Here is a 24,576-nt window from a genome sequence, read left to right as displayed (position 1 = left end):
TTCCATCCATGGTTTTTTATTCTCAACGATAAACTTGTGCTGCCATGAAACTGTTATGGTCATTGGTTCTGGTTTTAATTGCTGGAAATTCGAAAATTCACGGATAATATTAAATCGCCGTTTTCTCAACATGTTGTTTTTCATTATGGGACAGTTATGCGGGAACCGGCAGATGATGATTAAATGAGAAAAATTAAAAACTAAATTACTCATGAATTAGAGTGGATTACCTTAGACAAGGTCTTGTTTAAATCATTATTCGATAATCCCATTATTCGGTAATTTTCAAAAAATAACTTTTTAATAACTTTAACTATTATTCGGTGCATCTCTACTCTATAGCAAATCTATGTCAAAAGTCCAACACAGACGCAGGTCAAATTCTCATCCGTAAAACCCCTGCCGGCGAATCGTGCTGAATGAGAACACTTCACGTTTTAAATAACGCTAAGTCACGAATCATTACCGGTTAACGAAACCGACCGGGCAGCCCAATTTCGCTTAAAATGATGCGGCCTGAGGCCCGGCAATCTCGCAGAGCTGCACGTGCTTGCCTGACGCATTACGTCGCCAACGCGCCCGCCGCATGCTGCGAATGTTCCGAAATCAATTAAGTATACTATTTCCGTTCTGTTTCAGGGTAAAGCGCTAAACTCAATAGCTGTTGAGAGTGGGAGACAGAGAGAAAGGATGTGGAGTTTTTGAAATCCAGCTGCATTTTCCTCCGGAGCAACAAGCAACGATGGGATTTGTGCAGTCACACTGAACATACGGTTTGATGTCATTGGAATCATAGTTTGTGATCTTCATATAAAAAAAAACTAGCATACAGGCCCTATGAAAGGTTAAGCTTGAGTCAAGTACTGTTGATATTGTTACATGACTTGAAAAGCTCGAATGCCAAAGTCATCAACAACGTTTTTGCGTTAGGGGCCGTTCAATAATTACGTAAGCAAAGCACTTTTCTTACGCTATCTTACAGGGGAGGGAGGGGGTGAATTGATTATCTTACGTAAGAAAAACATTGTTAATGGAGCTATTCAAAAAACCATGTTGATGAAAGTATGGACAGTAAAATTCATAAAAAGAAAATTACGGAAGGACTATTAACCCGAATTAGGGACGAAAGAGGAAACGACGTATTGTGCTTGCTTCAGGATGATAAAACTATAATAAAAATCCATATATAGTATATATATAGTATAGTAAGATCTTACTAGGGGGGAGGGAGGGTATCAAAAAATCTTACGATGTCTTACAATGGAGGAGGGGGGTTAGGAAAAGTGGGAAAATATGCGTACGTAATTATTGAACGCCCCACCAACTCGAAATAACACTGATCAGAGTACTGACCCACTCAAAGCTCAAGGGTATGACTTTCTTGACATACCGAAAGAAACATATCGAATGACACCACAAAGTAAACTGCCCCCTTATCCAGGTCAGGAGTCGGAGTTGTACAATGTTCAATGATTCTCCCGAACGCTCAATAATTTTGTATCCAACAAAACCAATACGATGGCAGAACATTTCATTACAATAATTAGTAGGTGCTAGTGACTGCGTAAATTATTTATATTGTTGTATAAATGGGGTGTTTATGTTGTAAGCGTACACTCATAGATAAAGTTCATTGATTAATGGCCCCGCACTGATAATTTTCGATTGTCGGAGTTGTTGATCCATTACTAAACAAGATGGCGAATTTGCTGGTCATGCGGGCAAAGAAATTTGCAGCGGGAATCGAAATTGGTGATAAATGAATCAATTGACGGGATGTTGCTTCTACGTGCGTTATGTCAGTGGTTCCGCGCTGTCTGTCAAAATTTCATTCATGAATTGGGTTCTGAAATGTCGCTTAAGATGAAACTAAACGATAGCTTTTTGCCTTTCTCCTTGAAAGGTATCGCAATCACTTGCAAAACCGAAAGTATAAAAGGCTCCGAATGGCATTATCACTCGACTCAGCTCGACGAGCTGAGCATTTTCTGTATGTGTGTGTGTGTATGTGCAGATTTTTATTCTCACGCACTTTTCTCAGAGATGGGTGGACCGATTTTCATGAAATTGATTGCAAATGAAAGGTCTTGTTGCCCCATAAAACCCTATTGAATTTTAATGTAATCGGATTTTTAGTTTAGAGGTTATGTTTAAAAATGTGAAAATCATGAAACATCAATATCTCAGAAACTACACAACCGATTTGAACAAAATTGGTCTCAAAAGAACGAACTACATAGAAAACCCTTAAGTTTTGAATTTCATGAAGACTGAACCTGTAGTTCAAAAGTTATGACAAGAAACGTGTTTTGAAGACTACCTAATCTCACTCATGTTTCTCAGAGATGGCTGAACCGATTTTCATAAAATCTGTGTCAAATGGAAGGTCTTGTTGCCCCATAAGACCCTATTGATTTGTTTTGCAATCGAATTATTACTTTGCCTGTTATGTTTAAAAATGTGAAATCCAGCTTTGAAAAGGAACATATTCCGAAGACTACTTGAACTCACTCACTTTTCTCAGAGATGGCTGACCGATTTCCACAAAATTAGTGTCAAATGAATGGTCTAGCTGCCTCATAACACCCTATTGAATTTTACTGTAATCGAACTGTAACTTCATTTGTAATGTGCCGACTTGTAAAACTCACGGAACTTCATTATCTCAGAAACTACGCAACCGATTTGATTATTATTATCAGATTAGCGGGCTAGTTAAGGGTTAACTGATGAATTATGATTGAACACGTGGTTTCAAAGTTTGGCTGCCCTACACGTTCCCATTTCAGTTGATTATAATCGAACTTAAGCAACCGTTATGTATTAAATTTTTAATAAAACAACGAAAGTATATTATCTCAAAGATTACATGACTTATTTGAACATAACTAGTGTCATACGAACGAGTCATCTCTCAAACTTACAAATAACAAACTTCATAACAATTTGATATGCGGTTCAAAAGTTATGGAAAGAAGAGAAATTCAAAGACTATTTAAAACTATACCTGCTTTGATCGATATATGTGGCCTCAACATAATTTAAATGTGGTGTCGTACTATTCGAAAGTTCCAAGTTCATTGATTCCTTGCGGTTTGTTTGAAGTCTGCAAATGCACGACGAGTCGGCCATAGGATATGATCAAAGTCAAATAACAAATCGTTTGAAATGATTGGTTTTATCGAAATGACAACATCCTCGTCTTCTGGCTCCTGTACATCGCCTTAATTCTGAATATATTCATATTGGGTGGTATTCTGTCATTATCAGCAGACTTTCTGGCATCAATCTGACACCGGAAATACCCATATTGGGAGGTATTTTTGGTTGTTTTCCAGAAACTAAAAGTGGTCGTCTTCAAATTCAAAATAGTGTCCAGGGTCAATGTTTGGTTTCTATGCATCATCACGTTTACGGAAATATCCATATTGAGTATTATTCGGTCATTTCCGACTATTGCCTATAAGTTGCCATTTAGCAATTCAAAATGGTGCCTGAGGTCAATTGTTAGCTCCTTGCATCATTCTGGTTCCAGAGATACTCATATTGGATAGTATTTGTTTATTTTAGGCTGTTTTTCACGAACCTGTAGTCGCAATCTTGGATTTCAAAATGGTATTTAGGATACTGGTTTTTCAGAAGCCGAAAGTCGTCATTTTTGACTTTAAAATTGCCTGTGAAATCAATTTCTGTCATCTGGGCGTAATTATGGTTCCGAAAACATTCATATTGAATGGTATTTGGTCATTTCCGGATGTTTGCCAGACACCGGAAGTCACCATCTTAAAATTCAAGATTGTGTCTGTGATCAATTTTTAGCTTCTGTGCATCTTTCTGGTTCCATAAATACTAATATTTAAAGGAAATCGTCCATTTCAGGCTGTTTTCCAGAAACCGGAAGTTGCCATCTTACAATTCAAAATGTTGTCTGAAGTCGATTTGTGGCTCCAGTGCATCATTACGATTTCGAAAATACCCATATTGGGTGGTATTTGGTCATTTGCCGCTGTTTTTCCGACACCGGAAGTCGCCATTTTGGATTTCATAATAGCATTTGGAGACAATTTCTGGATTTTGAACGGCATACTGGTTAAAGGAAAACTCATATTGGGTGGTATTTGGTCATTTTCTGCTGTTTTCAGAAACCGGAAGTTGCCATCTTACAATCCAAAATGTTGTCTGAGGTCGATTATGAAACATATTTGTTACCACTAAAAACATTCACCTGCCAATATGGTTCCATTTAGTTGATTAGTTCGCGAGATGTGCAGAAATTTGTGAAGAAACATGTACTTCCAGAAGAGGGAGGGGCGTCAAACCATTATGGACATATTTGTTACCTCTAAAAACATTCACATACCAAATTTGGTTGTATTTTCTTGATTGGTTCTTGAGCTGTGTGAAATTTGTGTTTCATTTAGAAGAATCCCTTATAGAAGAGGGAGTCGGGTTTCAAACCATTATGTACATATTTGTTACCACTAAAAACATTTACCTGCCAAATTTTGTTCCATTTGGTTGATTAGTTCTCGAGATGTGCACAAATTTGTGTTTCATCCAACTATTATGGACATATTAGTTACCCCTTTAAACATTCACATGCCAAATTCGGTTTCATTTGCTTGGTGTGTTCTTGAGTTGTGCAGAAATTTATGTTTCATTTGTATGGGACCCCTCCCTTCCAGAAGAGGGAGGGGTCTCAAACTATCATAGGAACCTTTATCGGCATCAAAAACCCCTACATACAAATTTTCACGTCGATCGGTTCGGTAGTTTTCGGGCCTATATGGATCAGACAGACAGACAGACTTGACTGCATTTTTATATGTAAAGATTACAACATCAATATTTTAGAACCTAAAGAGTGAATATACATTTATTGGATTGAAGCGTTCATGTTAATCTATTTTTACAAATAAAAAATTGAATGAGAAAGGCTGGGTCTGACAGCTAGGTGGATTAATTTAGGTTTTTCTATACAATTTGGAGGTTAGGTTTCTTTTTATTTGACGAATAGGAGCGTTCACATCTCGACTTCCACCTGAAAAATGACTCTCGAATTGCTATTCTACGCACACGTCAATTATATGCACCGCTATAGAATCGATCGGCAATCGATCAAAGTTTCACAAACGTAATTCCAATAATTTTTGAGAAAATTATCTAGCAAAATTTGGGCCCGAAGTTTCTTCCTAAAATGGTCTTTTTTGCTACGTTAGTAACCATTACGGAAGAATCTTTGGGATGTTATTCTTCTACATCGAAAGTGCCATCGTTACTCTGCTTTGGGGATGTTGAAAATGTATCAAAATTCAAGATGTGAAAGGTTGACTTTATTATAGTTTGAATGATATTTGTGAGAAATTGTAACTTTCAATGTAATTGTTGGATTTAAGTTCTACTGTAGGCAGTTACTTGATAATAGCTAAATGGTAAAGCGGCCAAATAGGTTTTTTTGTATTCTTTTGCAGAGGTTTGTGGTGTTTACGATAGAAACCAAGCAGACCAACTAAATTCGAAAAATTCATATTATTTCTTAGTTTAGAAGTATGCCAGTTATCTGAACGATCATTTTTATAAATATTTCGTTTTCAGTGCAAACGGGAACGTGTTTCCCCAAAAAACATGTTTTGAGCGCTAAAAATTGAATTAAATTTTGTTTTTCGGCTTAAACTTTGTGTATCAAAAACGATTGTTCAACGCCTGTTATTTTTTAGAAAACACCATTCCGAGGTAAACGAGTAAAAAGATTCAAATCGCTCTAAGTTTTTTCCAATTGCTCAGGTCTTTATAAAAATTCATAAAAATGTTTTTGAGAAACTGCACTTTAAGAAAATACAATTTTTTTTCGATTTTTTGAAATCTGAAAAGGTATATCACCCCTTAAGGGCAAAATCACGCCAAATGATCTGAAATTAGAAAAAATGAGAAATTGAATAAAAAAATAGATTTTAATGATTCAAAATTAATACAAATATTCTGGATAATGTTGAAATGAAATATTTTTTTAAAAACTTAACCTTCATTAAACATGTGTTTACCAATTTCTCAATTTTTATCAAAAGTAGCGTTATAACTTCTGGTTCTGGTTTGGTGCAAGCACTCGACCTGGGCGGTTTGCTTTCACAAATGCTCCGGCCCGATGTATTAGGCAATGTCGTTGTCGCACCAATAGAATTGCGTTTGATCGTAATAAGTTCCACAATTTCGATCGCTTTTCTCTAGGTCTTCTCGTGACGTTATAGTAATTTCATTTAGATCAGAGGGTGGAGGAAAATGTGTAAGGGGCCATCCACATACCACTTGAACAGGTTTTTGACGAAGACACGGTTACCGGAAGTTTAACTCTCAGTAGTCACGTATAAAAGCCAGCATGCAGAAATTTAGTCTTCATTGTACAGCTGATTACTAAAGCAAGATGACGGTTGACTTTTATTGAAAATTGGCTCGACCCGCAACCGGCAGAACTACAGCTGATTTTGGCCCTGTAAGGCTGTGCAGGCGATTCGATCGATCTTAGCGACGAATCAACCAACGGATCGCGGCACTGCACGCTAAAATGGATGTGTTGCGTAGCGTTTGTTTGCAGCCATTTGACCACTGCTAATAGCTGTGAGTATGCCGGTAACATGATCGTTATGTTTTGTTTACTTGCTTGCAGTGCGTGCGTAGCAGGAAAGAGAACTAGAATCATTCCGAGTCATCGGTAAATGGCAATCCAAAATGATGCTAAATCCAACTAATTCATCGTTTTCGTGAGAAATAAGTATTTAAATTGCGGGGGCCTAGTGTGGTTGGTAACGTCTCTGCCAACCACGCTCGACGCCTGGGTTCGAATCCCACCGCCGACATAGGTGTCGATGGTTGTGAGGTGGCGTGATCCACTCACAACCAACCCAACTGGTCTAGATTCAATCCTAGCCGACACCGGGAGATTTTCTGAGGCGAAAAATCTCTGGGATCACGCCTTCCATCGCATGAGGAAGTAAAGCCGTTGGCGCCGGTCCGTTAATAAACGGGTCGTGAGTTAGGGTCCTGGGTGTGGAGTCGCCTCCCTGGGCGTCGGTGATTGGCCACAACAGTGGCGGAACTAGACCGACGGAAAATAAGCGAGAATAAAAAAAAAAGTATTTAAATTGGAGAAGTTGATATATTTTTCTGTCATTTGTCAAAACCTTGATAACAGCGATATGAGCTACGTAAAAAATATGTAATGGAATTACTTTTCTTTGAGTTTATTTCTCGACCGCGGCCGGTGCAGCTATCGAATTATTTCACTCTCCTTGTCATTCCCTAGTTTACGATTTTTTTATTTGCTTATTCTACACGCCTAGTGAAAATTTAACTCTCAGTAATCACGTATAAAAACTAACATGCAGAAATACAGTCTTCATTGCATAACCGATTACTGTAACAAGAGGACGGTTAACTCTTACAGAAAATTGGCACGAGCCGCAGTCAACAGAGCAGCAGTTGATTTCAGCGTAGCAAGACTGAGTAAGCGACTCGTTCGATCTCAACGTACGACCACATACGTTAATCTTGCAGTCGTGTTTTATAAGCAACCTCTGCAACTATTTTTCCCCTCTGCAACTATTATGTCCCGGAGAAGTCTCTAATATATTTTCCAGCAACACTGTTTGTATTTGTATTTGCATATAATTCATCTAACCTAGGTTTACATGAATGATTGTCAAAATCGTTTAAAATAATCGACATTTATTAAGTAGTTGCTTAAACTTATATGTTGTGTATAAAGCAATCCACGGATGCCGTTTTTCTGCTTGTACGTTTGTTATTCTTGTTGGTTTTCAAGTTGCAAAACAAAAACCCAACCGAACACGATTTTTTTTATGTAAACAATCCAATTTCGGCACACAGTGTCATTTCCATTATTTTTTTTGCTAAATTCCCAGTAAATTGAGATTGATTCGTGATGGCTGGGTCATAGGCATTACCGGATTCAAAAATCATTTTTAAGTGTGTGAATAATAGACTCTGAGTATAGCGAACACAATGTGAAAAGACGTTGTTGTTTTCTAAACTCTGTGAATGCCAATTATGTTAGGCGTCGTACACAAATTACGTAACGCTTAAACTTAGATTTCAGACCCCCTCCCCCCCTATGTAACGATAAGTAACGTTCGATATGACTCCCCCCCCCCTAAAATTACGTAACGCTGGACAACCTGCTCCCCTCCATCCAAATTTGCGATTTCGAGCAAACATCACAGTTACGTAACGGTCTCAACTACCCCCCCTCCCCCCTATGTAACAATAAGTAACACAGGCTGGACCCCCCTCCCCCCCTTCATGCGTTACGTAATTTGTGTACGACGCCTTATTAGATATGATAGACGATTGACAAATTGGACGAATAAAGTAGTCAATATGCGATTTTTCAAATGCAGAATGCTTTCTTTGTATTGTTAATGTGAAAAATTGTGTAGTAATAGCGCTTTAGTGAAAAAGTGTGTAGTAATAGCGCTTTAGTAGTTTATATTATAAAATGCTAGATGTTAACACTAAATCCCCAAAACAGTAGAACAAGTATGCAAAACGATCATTCCACCGTTTTGCGAAAAAATTTAAATAAAAAAATTTAAGTAAACACTACTATGCGGAATCGAGAATTGCAAGATGAGTTTTGCTACATCAAGATTTGGCATTTTAAGAGAAGAACAAGAAAAGTATGTAGACAAGAAACAAGCGCCTCTTTTAAGAGCATGCAATAAAAAGCTATTGAAATACTCAACAAAGTTAGTTTTAATAAACTTCAAAACCTCCCTCCATGCAAAAAAACGTGACGCTTTGAATTTCTACGGGTTTCTCTGTGAATTCTAAAATTACCGCGTTTTTGTTCTTACATCAACTCGAAAAATTCAAAATTTGAGCATATTCATGAATCCCCAGATTTATTTTCTAATAAAAACATGCTGAAAGCATTAAAATATAGGAAAGCACTTGAGATTTGCCGCATATGAAATAAAATGATGTCTACAAAAAATGCCAGGGAGCTTCCGTATGAATTACGTTCCCTTCAAGCGTTGCATAATTGAACGGAATTGTGAGTTTATCTTCTAAAGAATTCCAGATGAGTTCTCAACTGGTAGTTTAAAAACCATTCTCACTAAAAATATTTTCAATGCTCTGGCTTGCAGACACGACAATCTTCCATGGTCTTCCATATCACTAAAACTTTGACAACTAGTTACATTTCATGATTGCATGATGATTTGAAATTTGAAGGAACAATAATGGCTCGGGTTATTACAGTTGAACCAGCACATTTTGTACGTTTATATAGAAGATGCAAACACCATTTCCTTAAGTTGATCGTACTCTGTTTTAAGTCAATCTAAAATCGACTATGATGTCACTATTATAAAGGAGAATAATTCTACCTACTTTGCTAGACCTGCAACTGGACTGCCTTACAATTTCCAAAGAATCATTAAATTGTACTCGAGGTAAATCTCTTCTCACTTTATAAGTTCGGTGTCAAAGTAGACCTCGTACTTGAACAAATCACGTATTGTCCCTCCTCGAGTTATTCAATTATTATAATTATTATGAGGAAGTATTTAAACTGCAGATCATCGCCCGGCTCCAAACGTGATAGAGCAAGCGTTTTCATTGATCTACCAGCGACAATGCAATGGCATTAGAGTCGCTAGTATAGGAAATACCATCAACATCATCATCATCGTCATAATAATCATCACCAGCCCCCCTGCCCTTGGAGGTGCCCCATCAAAAAGCATCGCATCTAGTTAAGGTCACATCAATTCACAGCACCTGGCACTCATCAGCATAGTTATCCGATCATCGCCAAAATCACTGCGCCTAAGCGCGACACGCAACCTTAACAGCAACAACAAAACCGAAAATCACTACAGAAAAACAGATGAATTTCAAGGGCAGCCTCGTTAACCGTGAGTTTACGCGACATTACCCACCGAAAATTGCACAATTTCCTCCAGCCTTCGAAAAGGTTCGTCACTTCGTAGTACTTTTCGCAACCTCACCGTTCGCCGCGTGCAGAATAAATCTTGTCCAAGTCTCCGAGCTGTTCTAAGCTAGCAAACGATCGCAGCCGTAGACGACGAAAAGTTACCACGCGCGGTTACCGGTTCAGGTGCTGTTTTTCTCTCGCGCTCGATAGTAATAAGTCATGAACGCACCGCGATCGCTAATCGACTGACGATGCTCTGGGCCACCGTTTGAACTATACAATAAGCCGGCTGGATGCGCTCCGCCACGCTGTAACCCCTCTGTCACGTTTGCTATCGCACCTGTTTGACAGTCAAACGGACCGCTGTCAGTTTTTGTGATACAAAAATCTAACGCGCCTCACTGAGATCACTATTTTGTCGTCACCAAAAACAACTCGGAACGGAAGACGCAGATCTATGACTACCTGTTTAGTAATGCACACTTCATTTGAATTTTATTTGCTACAAGTTAGAAATCTAATTTGTATGCTGCGGCGTGCAGATTTGCGTGGACCAACTGTCCATTATGGTGCTTGTTCAATGTTCGCTCGCTTACATGCCTACTGATTTGAGGATGTTCTATGTTTGCCGATTGAGTATTTTTCCTAGGAAAAGAACAACTTCTAACGATTTTACTTCCTGCATTCCGCGACGAAATCAAAGATTATAAATCCAAGCACGGAATTAGTTTGTAAGGAGCCATTTTCGATGATTTATTCATCGAACAAAATGCTAATCCATTCTATGTAAAGTCGAGCAACGGTTACCTGTTTCAAAGTATTTAAATCAACGGTGACTGGATTTGACCTGATAAGAGTACAATAATGAGGCGCCAACCGAATATCGACAAGTTGAAAAAATATAATAGGGATAAATTGATAGTCGTGTCAAAACTAATTTGAATTCCAATTCAGTGTTGTTTTAATTATCCAACGGATATTTTTCACAAATTAAAGTTGAGATAGTTCAAGGGCGCTCGTATGGAAGCGATAGATAGAAAATATCAATAGATTGACCTTAAAAAGCATTTTTTGAAAAATGAAAAAATGGTTTTCTGGAAAATGAAAAAATGGTTTTCTCAAATATTTTCTATCGCAGTTTTTTGAATATGTAATGACTTTTGAACAAGTAATAGTAGAAGACGACGATAACTTGTTTACGTAGAACTATCTTATGTTGCGAGACATCAGAACATCTGCTGTGCAGTTGTGGTGCGTTATTTAAACGCAGATCAAGGTTTCTTGGCAGTGGCTGTTTACAGCTCAAAGAAATTTGGTATATGAATCCTGGGAAGTTGATTGGCTTCATAAACCATATTTTACCTGACTGGGAGCGTGTCGGTGCAGGTACCTGATCACTCAACAATAGTGGTTATTGTATTTTGCAAGGGGACACTTGCTATACGTGACTGGGATATTTTACGAAAGTTCACATCAATGGTGTCTAATTCCTTAACAAAAAAAACTTATGTTTGGTAGAGTACCCACCAACAATTTTGTTGATTTACAACTTGTTAAGCAACTATTAGGCGGATTTCGGTTAAACTAAGGCTTAATAAGCTGTTAAACAACAAAATTGCTTGTTTGGGCATTTTCTCCAAGACTAGCCGAAAAATTATCGTTTTGAACTAAATTTTGTACAAACAATTTTCAATAGTGCCCGAACGGAATAACCAAATTAAATGTTTTTCCCGCGTCTTTTTTCTGTGATTTCAACATTACTGGACAGTTAGAATGCAGAAAGAGATAAATCTCTAAGATTGCGTCATACCATTTTGGCAACATTGAATCTGATCAAAAGCGAGACAAACTGTATGCTGGCATCACTCGGGTTGATTTACAATCTTACATGTTCTACTGTAACGAGAAAACAGATTTATAATGATGCCTAGTTTTATGGCTAGATGTAGTCTCACATAAACTGTGTAACTGTCGTTCATCCATTAAACATATTTCCTTACCAAAGCTTTGTAGCCTAAAGTGTTGCAGCTGAGACCCATCTGTGTTCTTCCAACTTAGTTGCAACTAGAACATCAGTCCATTTGGAAGCTGACCGTGTGATTCTTCCCACGTATATCCAAACAACTATAAAACAAATGTCACACTAACGCAACACTCTACACGAGATCTAACCATAGGGTAGGTCAATAACACACTTATTTTCTCTTAATTACTACCACGATGCTTACAAGGACCCACAATTTTGGTAATGATTGTTAGCGACTCTTACTATAAACTCCATATTGACATTTTATTCTCATTCAGTTTCAAAACCGTTAATCGAAACTTGACGTAACTCTAACAGTAGTAAGGCAGAAACTATAACGGTTGACAGGATGGTGTGTCCACACTAATTACGGTCGCCATGTATGGGAGCCGGTTTTTTTCTTCACAAGCAACGGACAATGTCGTTTGACCTTGCGGTGATATGGCTTTTTTTGTTCGTTCGATCAACGTCTGTCATCTGTTGCCGCAAAAGTTTTTCGTCGGACGGCGCCTCCGAGAGTAAGTGAAAAAAACCAGTCCATAGGTAGTGACTTTTTGCGCGCGCAGTTATTCGCGCAACAGCTGATGCATACCGGGCGTGTTTACGACGCGTTGTCGGAGACGGCGATGATGACGCGATGGTGACAAATTACGGTGCTTTGGGTGAGAAAAAAGAAACGATATTCCTCAGCAGTTTAATGCGGCATTTGACAGGTACCGTAAAAGAGCTTGAGGAAGTTGTTGAAAATTGGTTTATGCGATTTCCGCTTCTGGGCAAGTGACATAAGACGAAGTACTTGCCACTAACAGTTTGTGCAGCTAATTGTTAGTAATTGAAGTGGTTTTGTCATTTGGTTCACTTAGTTCTGAAGAGGTATACTGCCTATAACGGCATATCAGTCCCATCTGGAAAATCAACGAGTTGAGAAAACAGCGCTTGAAGATATTTTTCTTGTTTTGGGTATTTCACCCGTTTGGAGTGGGTCATTCTTATTTTTTCGACATAATGTAATGAAATAGACATTAAGGAACTGCCTTTTTCGTGAAAATTACAATGAAAAATCAGGAAGAGACTGACATGCAATTATTCAGACCATTGAGTAGCAAAATAATAGCATACCAGTCTCACTTTCAACCGCTCTGTGTAGGAGTAGTCATATTTTTCTAAAGTATTTTGAATATGGAAGCACGTTTACGACCGCAGACAGCTTCTATGCTGCATGGAGAACGACGGAGACGTCCACCCATCACTTACCCCGACTTTAAGGTCGTCGTTGAAATAGGAAAATATAAGGTTGTAGTCTTGGATATGCTGCTGGATAATTTGCTTTCTGTGTTTTACAATACGTGCTGAATAAAATTATTCCGCATTGGCCCGTGCATTTAGTATATTAGAAAAGTGGTATTGAGAAAGGGAAGTTTCCAATTTCAGTACAACAGTGACTTGATGGAAGACGACGGCGATGGAAAGCGGTACAAGCTGTTTTTAGCTAAGCAACTAGAAACGATTTCTTCTGAGTTTTGACCATTTTAACTTGAATGATCATTCGAAATGAGCAGATTATACACAGAAAATTACCAATTCATAGAAAGAAGCATTGCTCGTTGCTATTATCCCTCTGATCGACGAACCCACTAACCTTTTGGGGACGAACTTCAGAAAATGTTGCAGTTTCAGTGTCTATTTTAAATTAACTTTTGTGTGGATTTGATTTGAAAAAACCTTGGATTTAAAAGCTTACAAAACAGCACCAAGTATATGTTATATGGATTGAAGAAAAAAATATGGCCATACTCAGAAAAAACATTGGTGGGACTGATATGCGATTATTTTTAAGATGGGACAATTTGACCTCACATTTTTTCTGACTTTTTTCAAATAAAACATACTTTTTTGTTTCCTTAATCGATAGTAAACCAAGAAATAGATGAAATTTGATATTTAACTCAAAAACGATTAAAATCCATATGGGACTGGTTTGCGATTATAGGCAGTATACAAAATAAAAAAAATGAGCTTCGCCTAAAATAACGCTTTCATTCTAAAACTGATCTATTCAATTTAAATTCCAATCAAATTATTGTAGGCTTTATAGTTAAGCCAGTTAAACTGAGTATTGTAAAAAGTGTATATCAAATTCAACTGTTGAAAAATATAAAACTGCTAGTCAGGAGAATATCTCATGCTCATCTATTGAAATTCATATCCCATTAATAATGTATCAATGATTGGCGCTTCATAAAAAGGGAATCAACCGATCTTTATTTTCCTTAAAAACACAAGTAATACGAGGCAATTACTTAGGCTTATCATGTAAGATATCTCGGAAGGCTTACTTTAGAATACTTGTCGATTTGGAGCAGCCGATCGATATGGTTTACCGGTGCCGGTTAGTCATGATTCGTTTTGTAAATAGTTTGCAGCGGACACCAAACGAACCTTGACAGTGTGCTCCGAGAGAAGCACCGGCTGCATACTCAAACAGGCAACCAAGCCGCAGTGCGCAGCCGGTTTAGTGCGTATAACGGAACTAAATTGCGGATCGCCGGCTGCCACAGGAAACAATTGGAGTGTGTAAATAATTGTAATTAGTTTACCGCCTAATGACGGTCCACGTGTTATCTCTGAGTTTGCCGCCGACGACAAAAGATGCAAATATCAAGCCGTGTTAAATGAAAAGTGTAGAATCACTTGAGAGTTTATGAATTTTTGTAGAAGGTATGATGATGGAAAATATTTGCCAACAGAATGTATTTCATGTTGATCTAATATCCATGAGAAGCGTCTAAGAAAGCTCGTAACGCAAAAAACCCAATCAAGAATACCTCCTCCTTCTATGAGCGTTACGTAATTTATGACTGCCGCTTTACCACGAAAGAGCTAATGGCCGCTTTACAATCTTCAAGTTTTGATAAAGTATCTCCAACCAATTGTTTTGAGATGAATAAAATTATAGTCTATCTCAAAAAAGATACTACCTTTCGTAAAAGAATTCCCTTTCGGAAACTCACTAGTGATTCATTTTGATAGTGGTGTCAATTCAGGTATACTGGGAGTTGAGGTACTGAATTTGCTTGGATAGTATGATTTACAATTATTTCCGTTATATTAGTGGTCTCGTCGGTAAACATAAAAATTTTGTTTGCGATAAAACTTTGGAATAGTTTTCTACATTAACCTTCACTATTCAGAATGTGTTCTGGCCACACTGGTTATGTTTCAGCCGCGTTGCTGCATGCTTGAATACCAAGAAATGTCTGTGGGTTAAGGCGTAGAAATGACAGAAAGAAAAGTGTTGGAGCATAGAAGCATAGAAAAATTGTAAACAAACAGATACTGTAAAAGCAGGAAGGTAAAAAAAGATTCTGGCGTGGTTTAAGATAGAATTTACGGGAGATTAGTAGAAAATTTGATAGTAAAAGTGAAGTTCGGAAAGATAGATCAGTTGGAAGTGAAAGATAGTGTTGCATCGTTGGTAATAATTCAGGCAGTTTAAGGTTGGGGAAATCGCATGCAAGGAAAAACTAGATTTGTAAGCTAAATTTATTTGTTACAATTCACCGATTAAATAAAACTAATTCTAGTTGAAGCTGTTCAAAGTGAAACTGCTGTTCGAAACTGTTTTTACTTGTCTTGGCCGAAAACGTGAAACCCAACATAATGCTAAAATCGGAAGCATAGAAAATCACAAAGACGTAGAACCAACAGACCATCTGGCATTTGAACACGTGGAGACTCGACTAAAAAGCAAAGCCTTGGTGCTACATTCCGTATCGGAATTTGACCTTCTGCTTTACTATACACAGATTTCGCAGCCGACTGTTAAGTGTACAGGACAATTGCGGAGCTAGCGCTACGATCCTACTGACACTAACAGTCTCTCCCGAGCCGGGACTCGAACATACGACGACTGGCTTGTTAGGCCAACATCGTACCTCGAGACCAGCTCGGAAAACTCGACTAAATGACATACAAAAATTTTTTCAATTGAAAAAATTACGCTGGTAAAAACAGATTTTACCATTGCGCTCAAACTGGATGAAAATGAAGGATTATTGCTTTTTAGCCATTCCAGTGATTTTTAGTGACCCTAGCAAAGATAACTCTTTCAGAGATTTAAATGAGTTTTCCCGTAAGCACACGCAGAAGCGACGAAATCATCCATGGCAGCCCCATTAAGGAAATCATATACAAACATGAATTGTTTAACGATTCATTTTCACACCGTTTCAGTTTCGATGTGCTAATCCATAATCTTTTTCATAGTTAATAACAATTAGGCTATTTTCAACTATTTAGTGTATAATTTCCATCTGCAAAGAATACTTTTCCTTATTTGTTTGAACTGCGCAAGCAAAGGATGATAATCAGTTCTAATATGACGAACAATAGTTATGAAGCTAAAGTCAAGCAATAATAATACATTGATGTGCGAGCAATTTAAATCGTCTTGCGGATGATACCAGTACTTTACGTTAGTAACACTAGCACCATCTGCTGCCGTGTTCGCGCTGCGTCTTGTCTTTTTTTTTCTTCTCTTTTTTCATAGGGGGGGATGTTTTGTGATGAATTAATTATTTACTAATATTTATTCAGAACTTTTATTGTGTGTTCTGCCACAAACGGTGACATATCAACACTATTACTGAACGCTGCGCCTTGTATTTCGAAAGTAGCGCTAGCGTACGTGTATACGTCAAATTGGGAACCACAAAATATGTACGAAATTGAATGACAGCGCCCCAGACGGTGTTGTCGTGCGAAGACTGCTATTCGATTTGAAAATAGAAATGATTGTTTCTTGTGACGAGGGAGTTAGCTGTCATTTCTTTATAGGTCATGCCTTATCGATTAAGATTAAAAACAGGATAGGACTTTCAGTACCCAATTAATTCCCGCAAATCCCGCACAGTAAGTGCTCGCCGGGTTCGTCACGTTTACGTTGGCTTACGAGAAAGCTCTTTTAAGTCTCTGAAAATGTTATCTTTACTAGGGACAGTAAAGTTCTTTAAAATTTTATTTTCAACTACTTCAAACAAAAATATTGACTGTTGTAAAAAAACGTATTGATCCCTAAAAAAGTTGGACTTCATTCTGGAAAGCACTTGGTTCATCAAAATTCCGATTGAATAAACCAGGTAGCAATCTTTCCACTGACCGGTTTGATCACATTTGGTGTATTTGCAAAGGGAGGACCGCCACTTCCCGGCTTTTATTGTCCAAGACTACTGTGGCCATAGAACATCCCACAACATTGGAAATCTTTTTGGTGAGCAGCAAAACTATATTTTAGTTAAGCTTTGCACTTTTTGGATTACAATTTCAGTCGTACCGATACATGTAAAATAGGGCAGCAATGAGTTGTATCATTATTTTATCAGAGTTGTATTAATATTTTTTTCATCGATATTTTTCGTGAAACTTTGACCGCTTTAAAGCACGTGTGCCCATAGTTCGATTTAGCTGAAATTTTTAATGAAGGCTTTTTTTAAGAAGACGAAACTCTCGAGCACTACTGCTAATCGAGGTTTGAAAGTTGAATTTTCGTTGCCACTCTAATGTAAAAGAAATGAATATTTCGAGTGCGCTTCGAAATTTTAAATGAAACATCAAGGTTTATATTTACGAATTTACGGTCTTTACGGATTTAGTTGCTCTCGGAGCAAAGTCAAAGAACTTTTTTTAGATTGTGAGAAATGAAATTACAGATATTCTGGAAGATTTAGAAAACTGCGGTGGCATTGCGCAGCTCGATTCGAACGATTTTCGCTATTTTCGAGTATGTCACATCCCAAGTAACACACAAAACATGTTAGAAAATAAGTAACAACGAAAGTAGTCATATAAGTGTACTACAAGCGCAATTGAAAATTTGTGTTATTATATTGTGTTTGAAGTTGTTTTTCATCAGTAATACAACCGTATTTCGAAAACAAGCTCGTTTTTTCTGGTTTTGGAGATGTTTTTAATAACATGAGTTCAAGAATGACAATCACTATCACTTGGTCTTTTCATAAGACATTACACAATCTAATAACAACACTACGTACCTGTAAAATCCTTTTCCTTAGTACAGTAGTCGTAGCATTTAACACCTAACTTAAAATTACTTGATCAAATTATTATTGAAATCATATGAACGATTTCTATGTTTATTCGGAGCGGTTTTGACGCGCCATCAAAAGATAAACAAAACCCTTGCAGTGTAACCAATATCACTTCAGATTTTTGTTATTGTATATCTAACAACGTTTTCTAGTTTTGTTAGATTTTATATTCAGATAACGTTGAAACTATGCGAAAACAATTTCAATATTCAAGCGAAAGAAACAACTCTTTTTGAATGGTTGAATATTATTTCTCGTCATCATTTTATAATCAATTAAAACTGCCACTGAAAAAAGAAATTGCCGATCTAGTTGCACTGCGCAGGTTAACAGTTGTCATAGCAACAGATTTGCGCATTGTCGTATTAGTACTCGAGATGTATTTTGCCACTTAATTATATCAAGTTGGCTTGCTTTCATGCAGTTATCGGTACTTGTTCTACTAGCCTTCATGTTTTGCGCTTTTCTGGTGATGTTGATGTCATGGAATAGGTAACGTCAACTATTCAATACCAACGTGTGTTACTTGGGATACTGCCAGTTATGCTTTAAGCTTAAAAGGAGCTATCATTGTCATTAGTCCTGCGGCTCATCTACCCGCAGAGTCGAAAAAATACGAAAAACGAAACATAACGTCCTCCAGCGATCATTTAGTTTTGTTCGAGTTGCTCGAAACGCAATGCGCAATGTCACCCCTGCTGTAAGCAGTATAAAAACCTTCGCATTATGCTTCGTGCACAATGTTTTGCAAAATCAGATCAAAACGATCAGAACTAGAATTGGCAGAACATGAACGAACTTTTTCGTATTACTTCCAGAATTTTATCATATATTAACTGGATTCAATGAGGTTATAATCTCACGAAAACGCCTTATTTTTGTTCAAAAGAAGTGTTTAAGAACGTATCCCTTCCCCATAAAAAGGGAAGGATCAGGTGAAGACAAATTCAAATTGTAACTTTGAGTATCTCTTAACCTATCAATCGATTCCTGAAACTTTTTCACTCAATATAAGACAGACTTTAACTACCACTTTTAGATATGAGCGCATTATCATTGCTACTCCTAAATACCTACTCGTTATTATTTCGTTTTGTAAAATATAGTATGTACTAAAACCATGGCAAAACCGTTTTCGTAGAATCACCGTTTTGAGCTCAGTTTTTTCCGATTTATGATCTGGTTTTTTTAAACATGGGTAAAAAAATGCTTATATATGGACAAACTCTTAGAATTTTGATATTTGGCTTCAAAACAAAATGGCGTCGAAAAAACATAGAAAATTTCCGACTTCTCAAAAATTCAAAATGGCGCCACTGTTGCCCCTTAAGGTGAAGTGTTTTCAAATTCGGGGAAATTTGTTTTTGCTTCAAAATACATCGAAAAATCATACATAGAAGCCAAGGAAGAAGAAAAAGCAAATTTTTGTTGCACTGTGTAATTATACCAACAGTTTGAGGAAACCTAACCTATTGATTAAGTTATTTGTTTTCAAGATCTGTTTAGTGAAAATACTGCTTTCAAAGCGGCACATGGCTCGATTCTACACTATACCATGTATGTCACCCCACTAATGTAAAACTCTAGCTTTTCGAATATTTTCCAAGTGCTAGATATTCTGATTTTATGAGATGAAAATGAAAAGATTATAGAACATTTAGGTTTCGTACTCCTTACACAGATAAACAGACGTACCACGAAATTGATTTTCGTGGATTAAAATAACGGTCAATTCAAATAAGTTTCGGTTTTGCGGAATATTCTCGTCGCAGCGGTGGGTGCGCTGATGTGATTTTTTCCTTTGAATTCAGTTGACAGTTGTCGCGCGCCGTGCTGCCAAAACAGCAGAAAGGTTGAAAATTTATCTTTTGCGGAACATGTACAGTAGGTGTCAGCCATGTCTAAAACACGCTCTGCACTGAGGGATATATTTAAAACACGAAACGGCGTGCTTAGCAATTGCCACTCAGTGTTGGTGTAAGACAGACGGCACGAAGGGCGAAACTTGAAACACCGAAGCCAGTGGCAATGTTATACGATCGGCACTGGTGCCTTAAGCTTCGGCAAACACCGGAAACGAGGGCTTACTTTCGTGAAGCACCGTAGCCGAATGTTCAAACTTCGTAGAAACACCTCGGTCACTGCCATATAGTTCTGCTAGGCCTAATGTGGAGGAAAACGTTCCCAAATATACTCACATTGTTGATATTATTCTTTACGTGAGACCAGTGTTTTCCGAAGCTAGTTCACCGGCGCCGGTGTTTGCCGAAGCTTAAGGCACCAGTGGCGATCATAAAACACTGACACTGGCTTCGGTGTTTCAAGTTTCTGTCTAACACTAACACTGAGTGGTGGTAGCTTGACACGTCGTATCGTGTTGCTATGCACAAACCGCACCAGTGCAGCACGGTTCAGTGTTTATACCATGGCTGGTAGGTGTCGCACAAGTTAGTGGGAACCTTAATTTTCTTAGAATTTTGTACGGAGTGGTACGTCTGTTTGTCTGTGCTCCTTAGGTCGGTGTTGACTTTAAAGTTGTTTTAGAACTTCGTCCGCTTGATTTGTACCTACGAGTATTCCAGTGCAGATGCACTCTAAAATTACTTCACTATCCAATTCGCAATTGTCAGTATGTACCATTGGAACGAATGCTTGAAACTTTCGTTAATTGATTACATTAGTTCTGGCAATTTCCACCGTTATACTGCAATGAAAGTGCTCCCTTCATTGTCATTCAGCATAATCTTTCCATATTCTTTAAGCTGCTAGTTTTAACTTTTGAAGCGAAGCCTTAGATCGACCCAACCACGCTAAAACCAACACCACATGACCGCGTTTTAAAAACGCAAACCAGATATCGTGTGATGGAATAATATTTGAATAAAGATTTCCGAAAATAAGGTGGAAACGGCTCATCACAGTCATCACTTGAGTCCGTGCGATAATGACGACGGCGGCGATGGTGCAGCGAAATTGGTGACACCTTCGCGACGCCTTCCGTTGTGCAAGGATGTGTGTAGGCAAACAAGGAACCGACCGAATGAAAGCGTTAAATTGAACGAGATAACTTAATTAGCTGCGGAAAAAAGGAGATCCGACAACCGTGAGAATGAAATTGCTGCTGACAAGTGGCAAAGACTGTGGAACCGGGAGGATCTGTAAGTGGCTTTAAAGCGATGTTGCAAGATACTCACCGTGTTGTTTTATGTACTGGGGTGTGGAATGGGGAATTTGCTCTAGCCATTCACGTTTGGTTAGTTTTTGAATTTTGTTGCCGCTATCGTCACGAAAGTTAGCTGTTCTTTCGAATCATATTACGGGAACTTCGACCTCTTTTCTATCGTCTTCCGGGACATTCGAGCGAGGTAATAAATCTTGTCCGAGAATGGACTCGTAATGCATTTCGGCTTTCATAACGAGGTAATCGCGATTCGTGTGCAAAATCTCGTATAGCTTTAGTATTCTTTACCTCTCGAAGACAACTTGGGGTTTTGTCAAAGGTCAAACGTACCTACACCAAATTGTTTCAGGACATACCCTTGATTTGGAAATATCAATCCAAGTAACTTACGTGAGAATAGTTCGGGTAGCGTCTGCTCTTCTTGAAGTTATTGTTCTTCGATTTCCGCTGCTCGAAACTATAAAACGGATGCATCTACGATACGTTGATTGATGATTCAACGTCACAACTTTAACGAATATTCTTCATTAGTAATTAGGGATAAGAAAGTCTTTGGCGACGTTAACAGTTCTACCGCAAACGTCCAAACTAAGTTCCAAATTTGTGAAAATTTTATAGTACTAACAATAAGAAACCAGATAGCGCTACCAGATATTTATTGTAGGAATAAGGTAACCATGTGGCGTTGGTGGCCAAGTGATTTAAAGCGCATTTTCGTTTGAAAATTTACACAGAATTCTCGATCAATGTTGTTCTGGCTCGTCTCTCTGTGGTTCTACTAAACGTTAGTTCGCTAACTGACCGTTTGTGTAGCTAGTTGATGATGAGTTAGCACCAGCACCAGTTTTAAAACGTCACATCATGAAAATGCTTGATATTCCTCTCACTATGGCCCTTTTTTGTTATCGTTTTGTTTCCGAACACACAAAAAAGCACTTGACCTGATGCTCTCTCAGTGCACTCCTGTCTACACAAGCATTACTCTATTCATCCAAACTGGTAACACCAGGCTGGTGACAAATTTTGAATAATTCAGCACTTATAACGGAGTGCACGGAAGAGAAAAAAAAGATTACAAGCAGAGCGAGAAAAGCGCTAGAGAAAAACTATCGATGGAAAAGCGCTCTATAAATAAATGTAAATTATTGAGGCGAGTGAAGGAAAAGCATAGCCGCTAGGTTGTCGCAATCGGTGACTGCTATGTGAGCAGCTCAGCCATAGCACGGCACTGGGCGGTCGTGCCAAAGTGGCTGCAGAGCAGTCGGTAGTGGCCGATGATGATCGACGGTGCCGCTTCCGATGACCATCGATAATGTTAATTATGGGTAATTTTGCCGCAGGGTTGTACTTTGCGCTGTGGAGTGGAAAATCTCTTGAGTACAATTCTGGTTTCAAGTTAAGTCGTTAAGTGGTGGATATTATCTTATTGTTTGTCAACCAATGAATTGCCGATTTGATCGGGATGGGACTACTTTTCCAATTGTTCCAATTGTTGGAGGCGGAATTTTTTACAACTAATTTATTGCGGCGAACACATACATAAATTATTCGTTTGGTTTGGTAATGTTTACCACTGATTCATATTCAGTAATTCCAGGGATTTTGTAAAGGAAATCCAGAGCAGTAAGTTTAGAGTTAGAGACAGAAAACTTAATTACAAACTTCAACCATGAATGCAATGCATTACGAACGGAGCGTGCGTTACCAGGGATAGAAACCATTTGTCCCCGCAATTGGTTCTTCTGAAACTGTCCAGTCACTGTCATTCAAATTTACGATCACGCAAGTGGTTCGAATAGGCAGCAGCGAAATACAGATACGGGTTCGCTCCCAGGGCTTCTCACATGCGGGGTGATGGGTTAACGATAATTAGACGGTGGCGATGCCGCATGTTAGCGTTTGTTTTTTGTTTTTCTTTTCAATACCTGCCTGCCACTCTTACTCGCGGTTACGACAAGTCAACTCGTGCCAAGTGCTGCACGACGCTTACTGATGATTGAGAATGAGGAACCACATTTTCAATGACTGCACTTTGTTCTCGTGAAAAAAAAAGTTTGATGGACAGCTCTAAAACCAAAGCAGTAGGTTGGCTAGTAGAAGCAAACGTGGTACTTGCACGCTACACTTCAGGTGGGTAACGCTTTTTGCCTCCACAGCTTCCGATTGTTTAGATGCATACATGGCAATATGGAATGTACAACATAACCATCGATAAAATGTTCGAGTCCGATATTATCGTGGTTGACCTCGACCATGCTCTTTGGAGCTATTAGAGAGGAACTATAAGGTGTAATAATGACTGGCCTAACGACAAAGTAATAACTGTGAAACTAGATTACAGACAGAATTTGACGTTGTGCATTATGTTTCGATAATCGAATAGAAAAATAATTTTACCTAGTATTACTTATTAGTTTTGGCTTCACTCTCCAGATACCTTAGTTTGCATCTCAAGAACGAAAGACTTGTTCACTAGATCAACCCTGTAATTTTGAATTTCTTTTGTTTTTTTAGGAATCATTTCTACATCTTTTGAGTTTCATATTTCACGTTTCTCGTCCAAGTCTTTCTGGAATTTTTGTTTTGATATCTTTCAACCAATTTCTTCGTAGTTATAGCCTTATTAACAGGTTGAAAGGTAAGAAGCCTAAACTGGGAGGGGGTCATAATTATTGGGTAAATCAAAGCTAAACAATTTTTGGCAGGTTCATTTTTATTATCGTCAACATTTGTTTTTTTTTTTTTGCAATTGGAAACTATGTCTTTTCCATCTAATATCAGTCTATAATCCAATCAGACGAGAGCCGTGTTGTCACCATGTTACTCGGTTTTGAGCTGTGTTTCGCCAGTTTCCCAGGCGTCTCATCACCCGCAAATCTCCTTCAATCTAGTCGAGCTATCGTGCACGCTGTGGCACTCAATTTCTGGTGCCGGTAGAATTGCTGAAGAGGAGTGACTTCACAGAATTGTCGTCCGGCATCCTTACGGCGTGACCGGCCCACCGCAACCAATTGACCTTCGCCAGATGTACAATGGGGTTCTCTTCAAGCAGCACTTGCAGCTCGCGTGTTCATGCGCCGTCGCAGCACCTTCCGTTTGAAAACTCCAAGAGCGTTAAGGTCCTCCGCGAGAAGCGTCTCGATTTCCTAGAGGACTAGGGGTCCTATCAGGGTATTGTGCAGCGTCAAGTAGGCACGATTTCCAGCCTGGATGCGTCTTTGGATCTCTTTGCTGGTGTTATTGTCGGCGGTCACCAGAGACCCCAAATACACGAATTCGTAGACCAACTCAAGCTCATCGCCGTCTA

The 24,576-nt window shown here is 38.4% G+C and overlaps 2 protein-coding genes across 6 annotated transcripts in view; one reads left to right on the top strand and one right to left on the bottom strand.

The window, feature by feature from the left end:
- Positions 1-21,680, bottom strand: part of LOC129721259 (phospholipase A1) — a 58,698-nt gene extending 37,018 nt beyond the window's left edge. For 2 of the 5 annotated variants that reach the window (XM_055673606.1, XM_055673611.1), the window contains exon 1: positions 9,960-10,196. The gene's annotated coding sequence lies outside the window, so the exon portion shown is untranslated. Of the gene's footprint in view, positions 1-9,798; positions 9,939-9,959; positions 10,197-21,659 lie in introns of those variants that run through there. The other 3 variants (XM_055673609.1, XM_055673607.1, XM_055673608.1) reach the window with 3 other exon arrangements.
- Positions 1-24,576, top strand: part of LOC129721258 (rho GTPase-activating protein gacF) — a 128,379-nt gene that overhangs the window by 65,627 nt on the left and 38,176 nt on the right. The window lies entirely within an intron of this gene.

The sequence above is a fragment of the Wyeomyia smithii genome, chromosome 2 (genome assembly GCF_029784165.1).
Source record: "Wyeomyia smithii strain HCP4-BCI-WySm-NY-G18 chromosome 2, ASM2978416v1, whole genome shotgun sequence".
In the NCBI taxonomy this organism is placed as follows: Eukaryota; Metazoa; Arthropoda; class Insecta; order Diptera; family Culicidae; genus Wyeomyia; species Wyeomyia smithii.
The sequence above is the reverse complement of the archived record's forward strand: the minus strand, read 5'-3'. Positions and strand labels throughout refer to the sequence as shown.